Raw genomic sequence first — 23,590 nt, 5'->3', positions numbered from 1 at the left:
TGGCTCATCTTGAGCTATATTTTGTAAAAGTCTCGTTTGATCGTATGATGTTTCTCTTGTGTATTCGGCACTGTTAGTTAAATCAGAGTTAGTAGTATTAGCTGGCATCGGCAGCCCAAAATCCTTGATCGTTTTACCCGAAAGTAATTGCACTATTTTGTTTAATTCAAATAATTCTTGAGCCAAATATGTTTTGGTCATATTGTACATCAACAGAGTTTAACTCTTGCCGTCGCCGAATCAAAAATCACTGGGCATATTTTCTTGAAATTTATTCCATAGACTAACAGAATCAGTTACTTGCCAAAACACTACTATGACGGCTAATAAATATCTTAATGATGTAGCTGAACTACAAACAGCTGCTTCTGATAATGTATTTTCCAGTGAGAATCGTCTTCCAAGAGCCCCATAGCTTTGCATGCTGCTTGATAAGTATTGTAAGCAACGCCTTGTAAAGTTCTTAGGTGAGCAAAGGATGTCGGGTCTTTTACAATATGAAGTAACATTCTCAGATAAAAGCATTCGCTGTTGTTGGGATGAATCACATAGACTCTGCCAAGAGCATCCGTTTTTTTTACATACATACATATGTACATATGTACATACGTCCGAATTGAAATAACACTGTGGAACAAATTCAGGTTAGCAAAAATTAGGTCCATTCTGAGAGTGGCGGGTGAAAATAGAGGCGAAATTAGAAGACCCATATCGCGCCGTTTTTTTATGTTAGTTCGAATTTTTTTTTAATCGGCCTTCGAAGTTTGCAGTCAAATGCCGATTTTCAGTATATTGTTTATATGGTTTTTTGGCTATAACTCGTCGACTAATTGATATTTTTTCAATCTGTAAAAGCCAAATTATTGCTAGAGACCTGTGCAACAATTACAATTTTTGAAAAAATTGATTTCGAAAATTTTTATGACTTATAAAGCAAAATGTTGGAAAAATTATTTTTTTTTTATGTTTTTTGAAAATATTTTCAACAAAACTAAGTCTTTTTTGCTTCTCAGTTTCTTAAATAAATGTAATTTGAAAAGAAAATTACGGGATTAAATACTTTGGCAGCTACTTAGACGAAATTCACAAAATGTTCGAAAAATTAACGTTTTCCTTATTATTTCTTAATATCTGGCAAGCAACTCATTGTTTTTCGCTTTTTTTCTTATCTAAAATATAGTTTTCAATCCATCACATAAATATCATGGAAAAAAATATAGTATCAGTCGAAAATTTGTGCGATATACACACATTCATTACATAAAACTAATGTAAAAAAACCCAAAATTCCTGGTAAACACATAGTAATTAAAAATCCTGAAAACCATTAAATAAATATCGATTTCGGTAGAAGTAATTAAAAACGGAAGTTTCAAGAATTAGGAACATTCCAAAAACAATTAAAGAAAAGGAAATGCTAAGTATGGATTAAAAAGGGATTTTCCGAGAAGAAAGCATGTTCCAAAAATAATTAAGGAAAAGGAAATTCCCAGAATACAATTATGAAAGGGAATTTCCAGGAACAATCAATAGCTATTAAAATAATATTTGTAAACATTTGTGTTGAAATCTCAATGATTAAAACAACAGTTTAATTAAGTGTAATATTTATTGATTAAGTAACGGTTATAATGTATTAGAAAAGAAGCACGCAGTGCTCTTAGCAAAAGTCGGCAGACAACTGAAAAAAAGAAAATTCCATTTCTCATACTATGACCCACACAATATTCATACCGACAGGAGAGGGGGTCCAAATAGTCCGGTACAGGTATTTCGGCGAATTGTTTACTACTTGCCCTTGCCATGATCATAATCTACTGGCATAGCGACATTTAAGCACGTTTTGCGACTTGTAGACCTTATTGTTTACAACTTGTTATTTCAAGAGTGGAAACTTTCAAATTACAACAGCATGAGAACTAAAAAATTTAACAATCTGCATGCGAACTAATTTCAAAAATAAAGATTCAGTTAAGACTCGAAACTCAGCCGAAGCTGATGTCTTTTAATTTTCGCTCGGTCGTGATAAAATTTGCTATTCATTCTTTTGGAATCTATTTCATTTTGTGAGTGATTTAAGTTAAGTGTATCAGTTTCATAAAAATAACAAAAAAAAACATTCTATAATATATATTGTATTAAAAATGTCGGAACCAACATATAAAATGAACCATTTTTGTAATATTTGTGGACGTTTCATAGTAAGCGATGAAAAATGCGGCAATGTGACTGATTCTTTTTTGGAAATCTATAGACAATATTTCTCGCAAGAGTTTATCAATGACGTAAACTATGCCCCTAAAAAAGTTTGCTTTAATTGCTATTCAAGTCTTATGCAATGGAAAAGTGAAAAGAAGAAGGCTATGCCTTTTGGTGTACCAATGATGTGGTCAGATAATAGCCCACATCCAGATGAAAATTGCTATGGATGTACCAACTGCAATAAAACTTTGAATAGAAGGAAAACAAAGAATAAAACATATGTAGCTGTGTCAAGTGTCCAATTACCATTACCGCACTCAGAATTCGTTCCAGTACCAACATACCGAAGTACTGATCTTCAAACAGGTATCAGTACTACAACCACCGCTGCTACACCCATGGATTTCTCCTCAGAATTCAACCCTGGTGAAGGTACATCCTATAAAACATCAAAGGACCCAATCCTAATAACACAAAACCAATTGAATGGAATTGTTGCAAATTTGTGTTTGATTCAGAAAAAATCAGAACGACTGGCTTCATTTTTGAAAGGAAATAATTTGCTGACGAAAGGTACAAAAGTAACAGCATATCTTGGGGTGTAGGGCAGATCGCCTCCGCGTGGTGCACCCTGGGTAGCGCTAAATGATCTGCGGCCTCAACGGCCTCCTGAACGATGACGACCCCCCCTCGCTTTTTCGAATTTGGACAAATTCTTTTCACTACTTTTTCGACTTTTCCTGACCCCTGTGCTGGTAGTCGCGGCATTCTGTCACCTGAGTATGCTGAGGTGAAACTCAGCAGAAATGGCTGATGGGCTAATGACGTGACTGCCCCCGTCCCGTTAAAACCCTGGCAGGCCTCGGAGTACGTTCCAAATCCGTAGCCATTGGGTTGGCGGTGTAGGTGCGGTTGAGACGACTCCCGTCTTTGTGTCCGGTCTGGCTCTGAACGCATGCCCCATAAGGACATGCGTCAACCCTCGCATGGCCTCCCTGCTATGGCACAGACAACCATGGGACCATTTAAGGACGACTACACACTACGCGTTTGGATAGCGGCTTCGAGTGGGGACCCAACAACAACAACAACAATGAACAATAACAAAAACAGAAACACAACAACAACAAACAATAACAACACAATAACCCTGCAGAAAGCTTCAGGGGGTAGCGGGAGTTCGGAACCGAACCCCAAAACCACCTCTCTCAGGACTGGAGGAGGGAAATCACCTCCCAAGAAACCCACGCCCCGGGGGGTAGTCTCTAGTGGGGGTAAGTCGTCGGAATCGACGAGTAGGGCAGTGACCAAGGGGGACACCGGGGGAAAGTCGGAACCGACTTTCTCCATAAATTCGGGGGTTAAAGGTGGGAACCCACCTTTAATAGGTAGCGGATCACAGACGGAACCGTCTGCGACTCCTGGAGCAGTGGCGCTGGATGGGGTAGCCAGCACCAGCTTTCACCTAGCTTTCAGGGGACTTCGGGGGTATCTCTTCGAGGACCCTCCGTTAAGCCTAAACGGCAGCCTGGACAGAGTAAGCGGTCCTTCTCTGACCTTCGTATGGCTACCAGGATCCTAGAGCGCTACGGTGGCCAGAATGACCCTCAGTTATCTGAGAGGCATTCTCAGACGCTCGAGTGGGCCAGGAAGGTGGTCAGAGGAGAGGAGGGCAGCGGAAAGGGAGTGGAAGCGAGCGCTCCACACCCGGGCTCGGGAGTAAAAAGGCAACGCTCCCAGGAGGAGGACGTCTCCCAAGAGAAGAGACCCAAGATTGGTGGTGGCCCACCAAAATCGTTTAGCGAAGTCGCTAAGCAGGCGGGCTCCATCATTCTCGGGGTGATGGACAGCGGTAGAGAAGACGGCGCTATCTCTAGGGAGGAGTGGAAGAGGGTAGCGTCCGCCATCTCTGCCGTATTCATGAAGGTGGTGAGGGAAAACCCTGGACCACCGCCAAGCTGTGAAAGTGCCGGATGGCACTACGGTTCCTACAAGAGAATCGTCTGCGCTGACGAACGGTCAGCCTCGATGTATAGGGCGGCAGTAGCCTTAGTGGGAGAGGTACGGGAGGGAGCCAAGCTGAAGGTAGTGGACAGAAGGGATCTACCTGTGCGTCCGCGAGCACGTGTCTGGCTCCCCTCCGAACCCTCTGCTTCGAAGGAGATGGAGGAAATCCTCCGCTACTGTAACCCCAAACTTCCCACGCACAACTGGAGGGTGGTTAAGGTGGAGAAGACTGAGGGATCCTATCGGCAAGCGCTGATTCTGCTGAATGCAGAGTCTCTCAGTCCTCTTGCTGAAGCAAAGGGGGTCATCAACTATGGCTTCGAGAAGGTAGTCCTTAAGGTCTACCAAACCGATGCCAGAGGAGATGCCCCCGCACATCCGGAAGTGCTGGGAGAAGCAAGGCCCACAGTAGAGGAAGCTCATGTGGACATGTAGGTAGATTCCGTCACGTCGGAGGGTGACAATGCTGATGACGTCTGCTCTTTACCGGGGTCCGTCATAAGCATCGGGTCGTTCTTCGACAGGGCGGAGGAGGAGAGGCTTCTGGCCTCGGAGAGCGAGGACGCCGTCCTGGAGGTGATGGAGAGGATCCTGGAGGATGAATATTCTTCAGATAAATCTTCAGCACTCTAAGGCGGCGTCCGCCAACCTACTTATCCACCTTGAGCAAGGTGGTGCTGATATAGTCCTGATTCAGGAGCCGTGGCTGAGCAGCAACGGCATTTCTGGGCTCAGGACGAAAAGCTACAAACTGGTGGCGTATAGCAGGACAGGTAAACCAAGATCCTGTATACTCATCAGGAGGGAACTTAACGCATTTATTTTGCCTAATTTCAGCAATGAAGACATTGTGACGGTGAGTCTGGAGGGCCCGGCTGGAAAGCTATGGCTGATGTCCGTATATTTGGCACACGATGACGAGGTGGAACCACCTCCGGCGCTGCTAAGGGAAACCCTGGCTGAAGCAAAAGGCAGGAAAATCGGCGTTATCATAGGCACTGACGCGAACTCCCATCACACCTGCTGGGGAAGTTCTAACATCAATGCACGAGGTGAGTCACTTTTTGATTATATTTTAAACGAGGACTTGTTTATATGTAACAGGGGTAAGGACCCCACTTTTATTACCGCAGCCAGAGAAGAGGTGCTTGACCTTACTCTGGCTTCTTCCTCACTGATAAACCGAATCTCCGATTGGAGGGTGCTAAACACTCATTCCTTCTCGGACCATAGGTACATTCAGTTCTCTCTCACTCAAACTCGTCCAATAAGATCCCCCTACAGGAACCTGAGGAGGACGGACTGGGATGCATATTATAGAAATTTGCTGAGCTTACTCCCCAAGGCACCGGGAGGAAATTTAGATCTATCGGAAGAAACGATCGACGAACTGATGGAAACTTTCACCTCAGCTTGCAACACGGCCTTGGAAACTTCTTGTCCAATAACAGTTTTTCCCAGGAAGGAAAAACCGCCCTGGTGGACAACGGAGCTATCTGAGCTTAGGGCCTCATGCAGACGCCTTTTTAACAGGACTAAAAGAATTAGGTCTCCCTCGGGATGGGAACTGTATAAAACAGGGCTAGGAATATACAAGTCCGAAATTAGGAAGGCTAAGAAGGACTTCTGGAGAAGCTTCTGCGAAAGCGTAGAGGGCTGCCATGAGTCCTCTAGGTTTAGACGAGTACTCACGAAGAGTTCCGCTCCCTTGGGGTACCTAAGAGACGAATCGGGGCGTTGGGCGATGAGCGACGAGGAGTCACTGAAGTTACTTCTCGACGCCCATTTTCCGACGAGCCCAGCACCGGCCTGGATAGCATTTCAACTTGCATTTCGGACCGGGGCTGGTTGCTGGATAAGCGTCGCCTGGCTTGGGCCATTGACTCCTTTAGGCCCTTCAAGTCTCCTGGTCCCGACGGCATCATTCCTGCCCAACTACAGAAATCTGTGGAGGTATCATGCCGTTGGTTGAGCCCCATCTATGCGAGCTGCGTAGCCAGGGGCTACATACCAAGATCATGGAGGGCCGTGAGGGTTGTCTTTATACCCAAGGCAGGTAAGAGCTCGCACGTCTCCCCTAAGGACTTCAGACCAATTAGTCTCTCATCTTTCTTACTGAAAACCCTTGAGAGACTGATTGACCTGCACATAAGAAGCGAAATTCCTCGGGGTCGACTGTCGCATACTCAACATGCTTATTGCAAGGGTAGATCGGTGGAATCTGCCCTACATACAATCGTGGAAGAAATGGAAGAGTCTCTTCTTCAAAAGGAGTTTGCGGTAGGCGCCGTCCTCGACATTGAGGGGGCTTTTAACAACGTCCTTCCGGAGGCAATTACCAGGTCTCTAGGTAAACTAGGGGTCGAAACCGACCTTATAAGACTTATCCACAAAATGCTTAGCTACAGAACTGTCACGGCAGAGTGGGGCGGTATCTCCATCCACCGGCAGGTGAGTAGAGGCACTCCGCAAGGTGGGGTTCTCTCACCATTCCTCTGGGTTGTTGTTCTAAATGATCTGTTGGAGGAGCTGGTGAAGGGAGGCTGCAGGGTAATTGCCTACGCGGATGACGTGGCACTAATTGTTAGAGGAAAATTTTTGGATACTCTGTACAACTTGATGCAGGGATATCTGAATGCAGTTGTTAGATGGGCAACGGATTGTGGCCTGTCGGTGAATCCTCTTAAGACGGAGCTCGTCCTATTTACGAGGAAATATAAAATACCCAGAGCTAAACTTCCTTCACTAGGGGGCGCTCCTCTGATGCTTTCTGACAAGGTGAAGTACCTAGGTATTATTCTTGACAGCAAGCTTACATGGAAGCCCAATATTGAGGAGAGAGTGAGGAAGGCAACAATCGCCTTGTATGGGTGCAAGGGCGCAATTGGCAAAAGATGGGGCCTCTCGCCTCGAGTTGTTTTCTGGCTGTATAATACCATTGTAAAGCCTATCTTGTTATATGGAGTCATAGTCTGGTGGAACTCACTAGAGAAGACGACATTGGTGAAGAAGCTGGAAAGAGTTCAGAGGTCGGCACTCATTGGAATCAGTGGGGCGCTTCGAACGACTCCTACTCTGGCGCTCAACGCAATGTTAAATGTGGTACCCGTAGATATCGCATGCAGAACTGCCGCTACACGTACCGCAATCAGACTGAGGGGCTGGAGCTATAAGTTCAATCTCCCTTATGGGCACTCAAGCATCCTTAGAAACTTTGACTTCATCCCTCTGTCAACAGACCAGTGTATACCCTCATTTAGTCCAACCGGAACATTCACCACTCACATCCCGACAAGGGAAGAGGGGACGGGGGGCTACACTTGGGGGCAGGGCCTGGTGAACTTGTTCACGGATGGATCGAAGTTGGAAGGAAAGGTTGGCGGAGGGGTCTTTTGCGAAGGGCCCCCGTCAGACTAAAATTCAGGTTACCGGACCACTGCAGTGTGTTCCAGGCAGAGGTAGCCGCAATCAAGGAGGCAGCCGATTGGCTGCTCAAATGTGTACTAACAGTCAAGAAGGTAAATATTTACTCCGATAGCCAAGCGGCAATAAGGGCCCTCGGGTCTATGACGGTGCATTCGGAATTGGTCAAGGAATGCTTGACCTCACTTTCGACTGCGTCCGAATTCTTTGACATCAGCCTCATCTGGGTTCCCGGTCACAGCGACATTGCGGGAAACTGTGAGGCGGATGAGCTGGCTAGACAAGGGACATGCGAGGTGATTTCCCCGCGGAGGGAGAAAATTGGAATCCTCCTGACTACCTGCGGTCTGCTCCTGGAAAGATGGGCATCGCGCAAACTCAGCGAGCGCTGGGAAAATGCACAAACGTGCAAAGTCGCGAAATCCTTCTGGCCACGTGTGGACCGAAGGCGCTCGGGTGAGCTTCTGAGGCTGACAAAATATCAGCTCTCCAATCTAGTGGGTTCTCTCACAGGACACAATGCGCGAGGAATGCATGCTGTGAGACTTGAAATCATCTCGAGTCCTTTCTGTGCTGGATGTATGGAGGATGAGGTGGAATCATCTCAGCACCTTCTCCTTAGCTGCCCTGCCCTGGCGGGGCTAAGATTCAGACATCTTGGCTCTTACTTCTTTGCCACGCCTGCTGAGATAGCTGGCGCTGACATTAAAAATCTGATGAGTTTCATCAGCAGCATTAAGCGGTTGACGCAAACATAGTCATCGTTCATAATCCGCACGCTCCTAACCTTCCCATCACCACCTCTCCCCGCCCTCTCCCTGCACCTCATCGGTCCTTCCCCTCTCCTCACTTCCTTGACAATGGTATCACAAAGGACGAATCTCTCTTCGTCCAAGTGTGCCCACTCCCTGGGCAACCATACTAACCTAACCTAACCTAACAGCATATCGAAAACGCCAAAAAGAGTTACAAAAGTTCTTCAATGTCAATGATGCAAAAAATTTCGCTTATTGCAACGATATTGAAAAGTTAATGGAGGCGATAGGGTTAACCTATAAAAAAGATGATTGGCGTCTCTTTATCGATAGTTCACTAATCAGCTTAAAAGTTGTGCTTTTGCACAAGACAAATATAATGCCTTCTGTTCCGATTGCGTATAGCACTGACACTAGTGAAACTTTCGATAAATTGAAAGACATTCTGGAAGTAGTCAAATATAACGAACACCAATGGCGCATTTGCTGCGACCTCAAAGTAGTTTCCTTGATTACAGGCTTAACAGCATCTGGCCGTCCAAAATATCCGTGTTTTTTGTGCGATTGGGATTCACGATACGGAGAAGGTATTAAAGGAAGAAACCAGTACAAACAACATAACTGGAGTAGTCGAATTGGGCGAAAATGGCCTAATGACAATAGGCTACACGAAAGTCTTGTTCCTGAAATGAAAATTTTGTTGCCGTTGCTCCAAATTAAACTTGGCATTGCTAAAAATTTTTTGAAATGTATCGCAAAAAGACCAGCAGTATTCAACCGCTTGAAAGACATTTTCCCAAGACTAAGTAAGGCCAAAATTCAGGAAGGGGTTGTTAATGGTCCCGACATACGGAAACTAATGAGTCGTCAAGATTTTGAGCAAGTTCTGACAGACCGAGAATTAAATGCATGGCTCGCATTGAAAGCAGTCATCAAAGGACTTTTGGGTAAAGAACGCGAAGAAAACTACAGGCAATCTGTTGCAAACATGTTGGCAACTTTCGCTGAAATTGGGGTTAATATGTCATACAAAATTCATCTCTTGCATCAGCATCTTGAAAAACTCGCTCAACAGTTGCCAACTGAATCTGATGAGCAAGGCGAACGTCATCACCAAACTGCGCTTCCATTTGAAATAAGGTAACTATAGAGTGTGCATATTTTGAATTCCTAGATTTTTCTAATATCTTGGTCAGAGTGCACAATTTAAACATGTTAACGATTGAAAACTATTTTCGTTTCAGGTACAGAGGAAAGAAATCTCCAGATGCGATACTCGCTGAAATTTGTTGGTGGTATAAAAACACCTTTGAAGAAGAGGAAGACGAGGAAACAGAGGAAGAAGGGGAAGACACAGATGAAAATCCAGAATATCTGTTGGACGAAATAATCGATCTCTCTGATGATGATGACGATGACCAAGACATTAGAGAGAGCAGTGATGTTGATCCACAGCCGCCTGCTAAACGGCAGCTGGCCAAATTATTAATTTAATTTATTTTATTTTATTTTTCTACTTAAAACTTTTTATTATTAACATTTCAAAATTATATTTTTTCCATATTTTTATATTTTCTTTTTCTATGTTTCTTCAAAACCAACACTGAACAAAATTGGTAAATAAAAAATGAGAAATAAATTAATATTAAGCTCAAAAAACGCAAGTTTTGTATTATAACTGTATGCCTAAAGCGCAAATTATTGACTAAGACAATTTTTTTTCAAATGAAATTCAATAAAGAAACTGAGAAGCATATTATAGACCACAAAAAAAGTAAAAAAACACTTAGTTTTGTGGAAAATATTTTCAAAAAACATGAAAAAAAATAATTTTTCCAACATTTTGCCTCATAAGTACCATAAACATTTTCGAAATCAATTTTTTCAAAAATTGTAATTGTTGCACAGGTCTCTAGCAATAATTTGGCTTTTACAGATTGAAGAAATATCAATTAGTCGACGAGTTATAGCCAAAAAACCATATAAACAATTTTGCTCCGATTTCGAACTTCAAAGGCCGATTAAAAAAAAATTCGAACTAACATAAAAAAACGGCGCGATACGGGTCTTCTAATTTCGCCTCTATTTTCACCCGCCACTCTCAGAATGGACCTAATTTTTGCTAACCTGAATTTGTTGCACAGTGTAATGCGAGCGATTCGTAAATACATACATACATATGTCACCATACGATGTAATTCAACATTAATGAGGTGTGGTGAGATTATCGCTTAACGCCTGTTGCTTCATTCGGTTGACAGCGAACAAACACACAAACAGCTTTTTTTGGAAAAAGAGCTGATTTCGTTTAAACAATTTTGGTTAAAAACAAATAAATCAATTTTTTTTTTTGATGCAGAACGAAAGTCAAAGTTAAACTTCTAGAAAGTTTCATTTTAATTGGTTGATTCGTTTATGATTTATGGCCGTGAAACCAAAAAATTTATGTTTTTTTGCAACATTTTGACCGATTGCCACGCCCCCTTCATATATTTCTTCACATTATAAAGATATAAACCTTCTACTTCAATCAATCTATCTTTAAAAAAAACCGCATCAAAATCCGTTGCGTAGTTTTAAAGATTTAAGCATTCAAGGGGACATGGGGGCAGAAAAAGCGACTTTGTTTTATAATATACTAGCGTATCCTCGCCCGCTTCGCTAGGCGAAAAATTCAATGATTTGCTGAAAGAGAATAAAATTAATATGAAACAAAGCAAATTCTTTGATACAATTTCATTCGAACTTTATTGTAACACTTTTTGGTAGACAACGTTTTTGGTTTTTCCATCTTTCGCGTAAATGAATAATGACGATGGTTTGCCAACTCGTGAGCAAGCTAGATAAAATTGGGTATTCTAAATTAATATCGCACATTTGTAAAGACTGTCCTTGCGCCTTATTAATTGTAATAGCGAAGGCAAGGCGAATAGGGAACTGCAAACGTTTGAAATCGAATGGTAAATCCGTCGGAATCAGTGGAATTCTGGGTATCAAAACGTCTTCTCCTTTGTACATCCCTTTCAAAATTGTTGCTTCGATAATGTTACCCATTAGCTTCTTCACAGCGAGTCTGGTACCGTTGCAAAGTCGTGGCACATTAATGTTGCGCAGCATAATAATCGGTGCTCCAATTTTTAATCGTAAATTATGAGGTGGTAGACCTGGCAAATCGAGTGAGTTTAAGAATTCAGTTGGATAATTTACGACATCATCTTGATCAGTAATAGTGTCCATTGACCTATACGCAACTATGTCACCAGGTATTTGATCTAAAATAGCTGAATTTATATCATTGACGTCCTTATTTTTCCCTGCTAAAATTGCTCTTTCGCTGAGCCAATCATGGTTTTTGTAATGTTGAACTATGTTTGGAAATACACTCTGTGTCAATGCCTCTTTAGACTGTGCAAAAGTGCAGAAATTGTTAGGCAATGTTATCATTCCTGTTGTTTTTGAAAAAAGGTTTATTTTTTTGGTTAAAAAGTGTTTTTTTAAGTTTTGAAAAACACTTCGCTCTAACAAATTTCTTCTCAGTTAATTGCTGTAAATTAAATATTTTGGAAAAACTATTTTTTTTTTAATTTAACGTTTTTGAGAAAATTTTGGTCTTGAAAAAATTTCATACTTTTGTAAAAGTTTAAATTGATTTGTTAAAAAAGATTTTTTTCCGCTTTGAAAAACACCCCCTCGAAAAATGTATTCTCTATTAATAGTGGAACATGAAATGCTTTGAAAACGCCATTTTTTTTTTAATTTTTTTTGGTTTTCAGAAAATTTTGTTTTGAAAAAATTGCATACCCTTGAAAAAGTTTTATTTTATTTTATTTGTTTAAAATTTTTGAATTTTATTTTTTTGTAATTTTAGAAAAACACCTCTTCGAAGAAATTTCTTTTATCTTTTTGAGGAAAATTTGGTTTTGAAAAAATTTCATGCTTTCGAAATTTTTTTATTTTACTTTATTTCTTCAAAATTTTTGAAAACAATTTTTTTTTATAATTTTTGAAAAACACCCCTTTGAAAAAATGTTGTCTATGTGTCATAGTGGTATTCCATTAACTTTTAGGATTATAGTCAAATACTGACATATATCTACGCTTTCACAAATAGCAACAATAAACAAATTTCCTCAAAACCAAAAAATTTACTTTTTTTCTAAAAAAATTCTAAACAAACAACGTAATAAATTTAGAATTTTGTGTTCACGAAAAAACAGTATTGTTTTTATTGTATTAACTAAAAACCAAAATGTTGCAAAAAATCAAAACAAAACTAAATTATTTTTTTGTGTTCATTTGGTCCATATGTTCCATAAAAAGTTGATATGGTAAATAATATGCAGGGTCTGATACACGCAAATTTCCATTGACCATTATAGTGACAAAATTATCGATCACCAATTCCAACAGGATTTAAAAATCAGAGTTGGAATGAGTTGTTGTGTGGTATACTTCTGAAAAAATTAGAAATAAACAAAATAAATCTAAAAATTCAAATTCTAACTTTATCTTGTGTATGTTCTTATTACCTTTGAATTTTTCCAATGAAGCACCATTCATTTTAAATTTTCCATTCATTCATTTACATATAGAATTGGTCAAGGAAAGCATTGCTCAATTGAATTGAAACATTATTTTCATTCGAATCATTTGAAATTTCTGTATTCGACTCTTTAATTACAACACGACACAAATCGTTTCACAATAACAAAAACGTTCAAAAAAAGTTGTACACATAAAATGAATGTCGATTCGAAACTTACTATAATCTAAGAATCGAGCAAGTTTTGTTTTGTACAATAATTTGATTTTTTCATTTTTTATATGAAGAAAATATTAAAAAAAAAATTTTTTTTTGCTAAAAACCTTTCCCTAGTGGATCCCTATAATATGAAAAAAAAGAACGAATAAAATTGGCCTCGTTTCGGCCCAAAAAATTGCGTACAAACGAACATCATTTCATTTTTATATATATAGATATGTATGCATGTAGTGAAGTTTATGCACCAATGTGGTTTGAAATAAAAACTAAACCAAGTTCCATATATGGGTCAAAACATTTACATTCAACTATAGTCCGATAGAGACTAAAAGAAAACCCAGAAAACCTAAAAAAGATAGTGGACTCTGTAATTCAAAGAAATGGTTTTTTCGGACAAGACTACACGAAAATGATTAACTGGAATGATGTTACACTTACTGAGCCACCACTCGTAACGAAAATAAGCACAGATGTACTTAATGAATGCAAACAATCACCCCAAAAAGTGATTTTGTCTACGGTAAAAAAGTATTCATGCCCATCTCAAGCCACAGAAAGATGTGTTAAACTGGTAACTGAATAATAAACTGCTGTTTGTGGGGAAACTAGTAGATATGGATTTATTAGAGTGCGATTGGAATCTCGTAAAGTCATACCAATATTTAACTCTAAAAAAGATGACAGTGTTTGTAAAGATTAATTTTAAATTTAATGCTTAAATATGAAATTTGATACAATTTGAAATGAATTTGAATAAAAGAAATGTTTGAAATGTTATATTTTTTTTACACTTATTCCTTTTGTGGTAAATATGTAGAAATTGTTATTAATTTTTTGATTATGATATAAGGTTCTTGGTTAAAAAGGCAGTTGAATTTTCATATTTTTCAATATATTTCGCTAAATATTGAAAATACTCGTAGTCGAAAATGTCACACATAAATAGCTTAACAAGGTTGGTATACAATTTTTTTTGTAATATGAACATAATCGGAGTTCTTTGCAACTATATCAGAATTTTACTCATTTGAAAGAATTTTGAAGGACGTGTGGCAGAATTCTGTATGGGATGTATGGGATTTAGCAATACAAGGCAACGGCCTTGACTGGGTTTAGCACGGCAAACTTCAGGGCTCTATCCTTGTAACCTGCTTTATCCAAGTCGACACACAACCCCCTGGATTTGATCCTGTCTTTTCCTTGGCCATCCTGGTTAGCTGCTGAGCACCCGCCGGGCAGTGAACGAATGTGTGAGGCGAATGTCCCCCCAGGATATTAAATTTGGGTTGTGCGCAGGGTTTGGGACCCGCCCCGGAAAACAAAAAACAACCAGTGAAGACCGCAATAGCCTCGGAAAATGAACCCCTCAACGTTGACGGCCGTCGCAAACGAAAACCGGACTACGATTTACGGATATGCACCTGGAATGACCGAACCTAAATAGGGAAGGTGTCTCTTTCCAGTTGGCGGAAGCCCACGAAAAAAATAAGGCTGATATCACCGCCATCCAGGAGATAAGATGGACAGAACAAGGTTGCTCTAAGCAAGCAGGCTGCGATATCTACTACAGCTGCTATGCAGAGCGACGCGGATTTGTTGTAAGCGGGAGGCTTCGGTCCCACGTCTCTAGGTTCACACCTGTGAGCGATAGGCTAGCCACAATCCGTATCAAGGCACGGTTTTTCAACATAAGCCTAATTTGAGCGCACGCCCCAACGGAGGAAAAGGAAGACTTAAGCCGTTTGCCAACACACTGATCGGGCCTTATCAGTGCGGCTTCAGAAGTGGTAAGTCCACCATCGACCAGATTTTCACATTACGCCAAATCCTGGAAAAGACCCATGAAAAGCCAGTCGACACCTATCATCTCTTTGTCGACTATAAAGCTGCGTTCGATAGCCTGATAAGGGATTGCCTGTACGCCACCATGTCTGAGTTCATTACCGTTCGAGGCTTCAGACAAGGCGATCCAATGTCATGCAACCTCTTCAACTTCGTGATGGAAGAGAAGCTCCGAAAAGCAGGTGTGCATCGTAATAGCACTATTTTCTACAAATGTGTCCAGGTCCTTGCGTACGCGGATGACATTGACATTATCGGCCGCTGTGAGCGAGATGTCGCCGCTGCGTTTTCTGCTATCGAAAAGGAATCATCACGAGTGGGTCTGGCGGTGAACGAGGGTAAAACGAAGTATATGCTGTCTACAACGCGGAACACACGGCGTGTAGGAATGCACGTTATTGCGGACAACTATACCTTCGAAGTTGTGCCAGAATTTATTTATCTTGGCACCGCCGTTAACAGCAACAACGATATCAGCCTGGAGATCAAAAGGAGAGTCACTCTTGCTAATAGGTGTTACTCTGGGCTCAGTAAGCAATTGAGTAGTCGAGCCCTCTCTCGCATAACCAAACTGACACTTTACAAGACGCTCATCATACCCGTGGTGCTTTATGGCGCAGAGGCATGGGTAGTGTCACAAAGCGATGCAACCGCTCTTGGGGTGTTCGAGAGAAAAGTTCTTCGTAAGATCTTCGGTCCTGTGCGCGTTGGCGAAGACTACCGTTCAATAATGAACCACGAGCTGTATGACCTCTACGCCGACACTGATGTAGTTCAACGCATCGCCATCCAACGCCTGCGTTGGCTAGGGCATGTCGTGCGTATGTATGAAGAAGCTATAGCAAAGAAGGTGTTCGAGGGCGAAGTCCAAGGGAGCCGACGCAGAGGAAGACCCTCGCTCCGGTGGAAAGACCAGGTGGAGGAAACCCTATGCTCGCTTAGTGTACAGAATTTGAGAAGGCGCGCGCGGAGCAGAGGCGCCTGGAGAGAGCTAGTGATGTCGGCCGTAACTCGGTAACGGGTTGTTATGGCCACCTAAGTAAGTAAGTGTGGCAGTATTCGAGCTCAAAATTTTGACATGACTCCATATAAACATCAAAATAAGTCGCACTCTGATTTCAGAGTAAATTTCCAACCTTCCAGATATATGCATATGTTTTTCTGCATTTTTTATCAATTGGAGAACTACATTTGTAAAATACTACTAATAAAGAGAAGATAAAATAATTGTTTCGAAATTTTCTCCTAGTATCGAAATGTCCTGGACAGAACTATCTTCTGCATCTTACTGCACGCTCATGCGCGCACTAGACTCGCAACAGCTGTGGCTGTCGAGCATTTAGAAGGCATACTACTGTGGCCAAAAAGTAAGGTGAACTTATTTGTCAAACTTCGCGGGATTAAAATTTCACTCTAGTTATTTTTTTCATGAGTTGGTAGCACTGTTAATAACATCTGGGCCAACTTTCATGTGAATGTCATTATCAGTAATATATTTACGCTTGTGTTTACCAAACGACCAAGAGTGCATTTTTCGATTTTTGCAATGTTTGATTTGATTGAGCAGAAAAGTGCTATCAAATTTTGTTTGCGGAATGAAATTTCGGCTGCGGAAACGTTTAGCATGTTGCAGAAGGCATTTGGTGATTCGACCATGTCGCAGAAAAATGTTTATAAGTGGTACAAAGACTTCAAAGAGGGTCGAGAACGTGTTGATGTCTTGGAGCGCTTCGGACGACCATCGACGTCAACAGATGACCAACACGTCAATAAAGTGCAGCAGTTAGTGCTCAAAAATCGTCGGTTGACTGTTAAAGACCGTACTGATATGATCGGAATATCAAAAGGATCTGTGAAAACCATTTTGAAAGACCATTTGGGCCTACGAAAAGTCAAATCTCGTTTGGTACCGAAAACTCTCAATATCTTGGAAAAAAGTCGTCGCGTTGATGTGTGTGAAACAATGCTTTCAGACTATCAGGACAAGCTCAAATGCATCATTACGGGGAATGAGACTTGGATTTATACTTACGACCCTGAAACAACCGACCAATCAAGCGAATATCGCGCTAAAGGCGAGGCCAGACCGAAAAGAGAACGTCAAAGTCGTTCAAAAATAAAGGCCATGATGACAGTTTTTTTTCGATTTTCGTGGTGTGGTGCACTATGAATTCCTTCCACCTGACCAAACTGTTAATAAGGAATATTATTTGAGCGTTATGCGTCGTTTACGTGAAGCAATTCGTCTAAAGAATTATGGGCCAACAACTCTTGGTTTTTGCATCACGATAATGCACCGTCTCACAATGCACTCGTTCTTCGTGACCATTTCGCCAAAAATTCCACGCATATCGTTCCGCAATCACCGTATTCGCCTGATTTGGCTCCGTGTCACTTCTGGCTATTCCCAAAACTCAAGAGACCACTCCGGGGAACGCGTTTCGAGTCGATTGAGGAGATAAAAGCTGAATCGAAGAAGGTGCTGATGGCTATACCGGAAATTAACTATTTGGCATATTTCGGGGATTGGAAAAGTCGTTGGCATAAGTGTATTTCATCGAGAGGGGATTATTTTGAAGGGGATGAAATTGATTTACCAGAATAAATAAAGATTTTTCATTCTACAACCAAATCGTACTTTGCCCACAGTATTTACATACCATATGTAATATAGGTATATGGGGTGCATACGGAGCCGCGACCATTCGACATGACAAAAATTCACGATTCATCAAATATTGGCAAATACTTTTGTAAGAAATATTCCAGTATTGCCTATCTCGATTTGATTTCTTCAATTTTATATATAAATTTATGTCATCGTTGAGAAAAATTGGCATAGGGCGGCTCGTTTTATGAATGAAAGAACTATGCTCATAGAAGTATGAGTTGAAACTTATTAGTGAATTTATCTTTGTTGTGTTGTATATTACAATATTTTAAACTGTTCAGCGCAATGGCAACTAGTGCCCTGTGTGTGCGGTTATATGTAAAGGGTTTTCCAATAACAGGTGTTATCTATCGCTATCGAGAGATGATTAACGATTTTTTATGACTGGATGGTATTGCTTTGGACAGCGTTTATTTCCAACAAGACGGACATAGGGCAGCCACTTTGCAATTCGGTTATGGAAAATTTCATGAAAAGGATATTGTCCTGTAAGCGTGGTCGTAGTTCTCATTTACCTGATGTTATTTTGATGCTGATGCTATTAACGGCATGACTTCCTCTTTATAATGAAATAAACATCCGATCATTTATATTAAAAAATAGCATTTTCCATTGAATATCTAAATAACACCTCTTATTATAAAACCCTTTATATGCAAATGTGTATACTAATAGCAATTGTTTTGCTGGGAGGTCAGACTACAAATATGTACGGACATAGATTAGGGCATCAAGTGTGCATATGCACATACAAATGTGATACATATCGCACCCTAAATACAAAAGGGTCACAACTCAAAATGTTCCTTCTGCTCAAATATGAACGAGACGTTATCAATAAAACGGTCCGCGGATGACATATGGCAAAAATAAATTTTTGGTAGGACTGTTATAAGCTTACATGGCAAATTTCAGCGTGATATGTCACATAGTTTGTTTTCTGTGCTACTGTAAACAAGTCAAGCTCGAGTGTGGAAAATTTTGAGTTGTGACCCTTTTGTATTTAGGGTGCGATATGTGCGTGTATACGCAAAAGCGAATCGTTTTAGCACTTGTTAGGCCGGAATTCGATAAGGCGATGCCTGTAAATAAGATAAGGCGATGCCTCGTGAGGTAGGTCGTGGTTGCTTCAGTGCATACATATTTATTAAAGATGCAATTGTATTTCAGCCCATTTTTTTAACATCTCGCTGATTTGCGCCCACGCCCCGACAGAAGAGCGACCAAAGATTCCTTCTATGAGTGCTTGGAACGTTCCTGCGAGCTGCTCCCGCCACGACATAAAAATCGTCCGAGGCGACTTCAACGCCAGGGTGGGCAGGAGGGAATTTCAGGTCCCACAGACGGAAAATTCAGCCCACACAACGAAACATCTGGAAACGAACAGAGGCTTATCGACTTCGCCGGGGCCGGAAACATGGTAGTCTGCAGCACCATATTCCAGCATAAGAAGATACACCAAGCTACCCGGCTGTCTCCTGATCAAAAAAACGCGAAACCAAATCGACCATGTTGTGATAGATGGAAGACACGCTTCTAGTGTATTAGATGTACGTACGATCCGAGGACCCAACATCGACTCGGATCATTACCTCGTTGCAGCGAAACTGCGCACACGCCTCTGTGCAGCAAAAATCGTACATCTACCTACGCAAAGAATGTTCAACATCAAAAAGCTGCAATCACAACAGACAGCCAGAAGATTCACCACTCGACTCTCACTCCTGTTCTCGGAGAGTACTGCCCAACAAGCCGGCATGCACGAGGAATGGAGCAACATTTCTCGTTCTCTACGTACCGCCGCCGAAGACGAAATTGGATTCCGGCGAGCCCGAAAAAACAGTCGGTACGACGGGGAATATGATGCTGCCCGTGTGGAGTTGCCTGATCTCCCATCGGGCGCGTCCCAGGTGGTGGATAGGGAAGCCCTGGCATCACAAGAGTGGCTTTCCCTGATGGGGTGGGTTCAACACTCGTGTGATGATTCAAAGTTGGCATAGAATCAGGGTGCCATCCGCGAACCAAACTGGCTAGGGAGGAGTCCCGAAAAAAACCAAAAAAGGGAATGGAAAACAAAGGATCTATTACGCCAGGTGGAATCCACACAAGTGGCAATCCACCCGCTTCGGCGGCAGGGGCATGGATTCTGGAGACCCCAACCATTACCCAAGTCTCTCAGCTCTATGAGCGAGACCGCATCCTGGAGGAGACGGTCGCAATCTCCTCTCCTTCAGAGTCTGAGAAACGTTTCTCTGCTTCGGAGGGCCTGAGTTGTGAGGTCTCTTCGGGGGCTGCACGCCCTCCCAAAGAAGCCGGGAAATCGAAGAGCGTGGCAAGGAGGAAGAGAAGAAAGCGGCGGGCAAGGCTCATGCGGGAGAAATCCTCATGTGGCTCTGCCGGCCCTTCTGCGTCTGTGTCTTCCAAAAGACCTCGGTCAGCGGAAGTGACACCCACGGAAGCTACCGAGTCTTCGGTGGGCACAGGCACTCCCAAGTTGTCTCGCTCTCGAGGCAAGCGGAGAAAGACGGCGGCTGAAAGCAGCACCCCTCCCTGCCCTGCGGTTGCCGCCAATGACCGAGCCACGACCCCCCAAGGTACGAGCGCGGTCTTGGCGCCAGTCAATGTGGCGGGAAAAGGTTCTGCTGAGCCACGTCTCTATCGGCGCCTCGACAAAATGTCCAGCACAGTTGTCTGCCCGGCGAAATCTTCGTCAGTGGAGGATCGGGAGCTGGACCTTCGTCCTAGCACATCCAAGGGTGCGGCCAAGCCATCCTATAGCGAGAAGGCTGCTGGCCCACGACCTGTGGCCGTGATTGGAAAACTGGCGCTTGACCATCAGCTGACGGATGCAGAAATCAAATACTGCAAAAGTCAACTGATGCGTCGGGTTATTGCCTCCGGTCCTGAAGCCAACGCGAAGGGCTATGAGACAAAGGACGGCACCATAAAGGTGACGTGCGCGTCTCTGGCCTACTTCGAGTGGATCAGGACCGTGGTCAATAACGTGCCTCCCATGGGGACCACTCGCTTCGCAGTCTACAGCGAGGAGAGTGTACCCCTCAGGAAGGCCATCAGCTGGATTCCGGATCCAGACCTGTCTACGGCGGATGTCCTATCCTGTTTACGTGCCCAGAATCCGGGCATCAACACGAGACTTTGGCGAGTCGTCTCGTACACCAAGAGCAAAAACCGGGAAGGAAAGGAAGGGGCTGCTCTTGTGGTGCGAGTGGACGAGGCCAGTGTTGATTTCATGGGCTCACGGTACGGGAACCGCCTGAGTCTCTTCCTTGGGACGGTCAGCTTCCATGTCTTTCCCAAATGATTGGCTCGGATGATTCCTGTAGCTACCGTCCCTTGACGGTGACGCAAATTAACTTGCAGCATTCCAAAGCCGCTACTGCACTACTAAGTAGAAGGCTTTCCCAGCTGCATACATTACGCCACATAGCAGCAGTGCAAGAGCCCTGGGTCTTTAGGGGCCGTCTCTGTGGCTTAAGTGCGCTGAAAGGGGCCACGTTACTATATGATAGGAGTTCGAGTAGACCTCGGACCGGTCTTATAGTATCATCCCATCTCACTGTGACGGGTCTTGAGCAATTCTGTTGCCAAGACCTGGTAGCGGCTGAGGTGTGTTACAGAGGTAGACGCGGATGGTCGAAGTTTGTGATTGCATCTGCTTATTTTCCTTACGATGCTCTGGAAGGGCCACCACCCGGGAAGGCCACTTGTCTCGTGAGGTTCTGTGAGCGGCGCAGTCTGGACCTCATCCTATGTTGCGATGCTAATGCCCAACATACAATTTGGGGCAGCAGCAAGTGCAATGGACGGGGCTCTCGACTATTGGAGTTTATCGCGTCCTCCTGCCTAGACATACATAACAAGGGCTCACAGCCAGCGCTTGTAAAGGCTAGAAGCAGGAGGTGATTCATCTAACCCTATCAAACTCAAAACTTGGGTGGTCAATCAAGAACTGGAGAGTCCTTGCCGAAGATTCGTGCTCGGACCACAGGTACATTGAGTTTCAGTGTGGCGAGGAGGCACAAATGCCATTGCCCTCTAGAAACCCAAGAAAAACCGACTGGCAGAAGTTTAGGGAGGCGTTGCGGGACCTTGACGTTGCGCCACCAAGGCTTCGAAAAGAACAGGCCATTGAGGCGGCTGTTGAGAAACTCAACGCTGCCCTAACCGAATGTTTTGAGTCAGCCTGTCCAATTCGACCTCTCCCTAGCCGGGCTCCCGTTCCTTGGTGGAATCGAGAGCTCCAGATGCTGAGGCGTGAGTCGAGAAAACTTCTAAACCGGGCCCTCATGAGACAAACCTTGCAGAGGACTGGGAGCGATACCGTGATGTTCAGAAGAACTACAAGAGGCTTATTCGGGAATCGAAAAGAGCCTCATTTAGGGAATTCTGCAGCGGTATTGAATCTCTGAGTGACACGGCGAAATTGGTTAGGATCCTGAAAAGGGACCCAACTGCAAAGCTGGGGTCACTTAGGAAATCTGATGGCTCCTTCACGGAGCGGAAAAGTGAGAAACTCAGCACTAGTCTCGAACGACTGGTGGAACTGCGCATACGTCAGAAGTCGCTGAAGGCTCACCCTCTGTCTCTATTTCAGCATGCCTATCAGAGTGGAAAATCCGGCAAGTCGGCACTGCAAAACCTTGTTGCCAGGGTAGAGCTGGCCATCGACAGGAGGGACTACGCTATGGGCGTCTTTTTAGACATAGAGGGGGCGTTTGATAATGCCACTTTTGATAGTATGTGTAACTCTGCCAGTAGGCACGGCGTAGACCGGGTGCTAGTAAATTGGATTCGTTCGATGCTGGCCCAAAGAATCATTTTGGTGCAAGCAGAGGAAGATCTGCTGGTCATCTGCGGTTAATAGAGGCTGCCCCCAAGGCGGTGTGCTGTCTCCATTGCTCTGGTGCATGGTAATCGATCCTCTACTCACCACCTTAAACGATTCGGGAGTCTACGCACAAGCATATGCGGACGATGTTGCTTGTTTGGTAACAGCCCCTTCGCTTCTGCAGGAAAGTGCAGAAAACTCTGGATCGGATTGACACTTGGTGCTGTGCGAACGGGCTATCGGCAAATCCCGCCAAGACTGGTATTGTCCTCTTGACCAGAAGGAGGAAGCTTGATGGACTCGCTCTGCCAAAGCTAAAAGGAGTCACAATCCAGCTATCCAAGGAAATAAAATATCTTGGAGTAATCCTCGATAGTAAGCTCCTATGGAAATCACACGTTGAAACAAAGGCATGCAAAGCACTGACAGCTTTCTGGCTGTGCAAAGGTGTCTTTGGGAAAACGTGGGGTCTCTCTCCTAGCAAGGTCCTATGGATCTACACGGCTATGATAAGACCCATTATCATCTATGCATCAGTGGTCTGGATAAGTAGACTCTCTCTAGTGCGAGTCAGGAGGACCTTATCGAGACTACAACGCACTGTGGTCATCTGTTGCACCGGAGCTTTTCCGACTACTTCAGGCCCGGCACTAGATGCTCTGATTGGTTTACCTCCACTTGATGCTTTCATCCAAGGAGAGCCCTTGAAGGCCATCTGCAGACTGAAACACAGTGGGAACTGGTACGGCCCTTGTCCGGCATTGGAACACAGAGAAGGCATGGACATCGATCCAACGATTCTCTCCATGCCCCTTGACTCCATGCCATCAAGGGTCGTACTTGAAAAGAGATACAGTGTAGTGCTACCAGAGGCTCAGTTGTGGGGAGACTCAGAAAATGAGCCCGGCAAACACTGTTTTCGCATTTTTACGGATGGCTTCAGGACCGAGCATGGCTCCGGCTCTGGGGTCTACGTGGAATCCAGCGGGACAAAACTGCACTTTGCTCTTGGAATGCATGCATTTGTGTTTCAAGCGGAGGTGTATGCAGTTGAAGAAGCGATGAACTTTGTTGTGGAA

Source organism: Anastrepha ludens, chromosome X (genome assembly GCF_028408465.1).
Source record: "Anastrepha ludens isolate Willacy chromosome X, idAnaLude1.1, whole genome shotgun sequence".
Lineage (NCBI taxonomy): Eukaryota > Metazoa > Arthropoda > Insecta > Diptera > Tephritidae > Anastrepha > Anastrepha ludens.
This window is presented reverse-complemented; position numbering follows the sequence as displayed.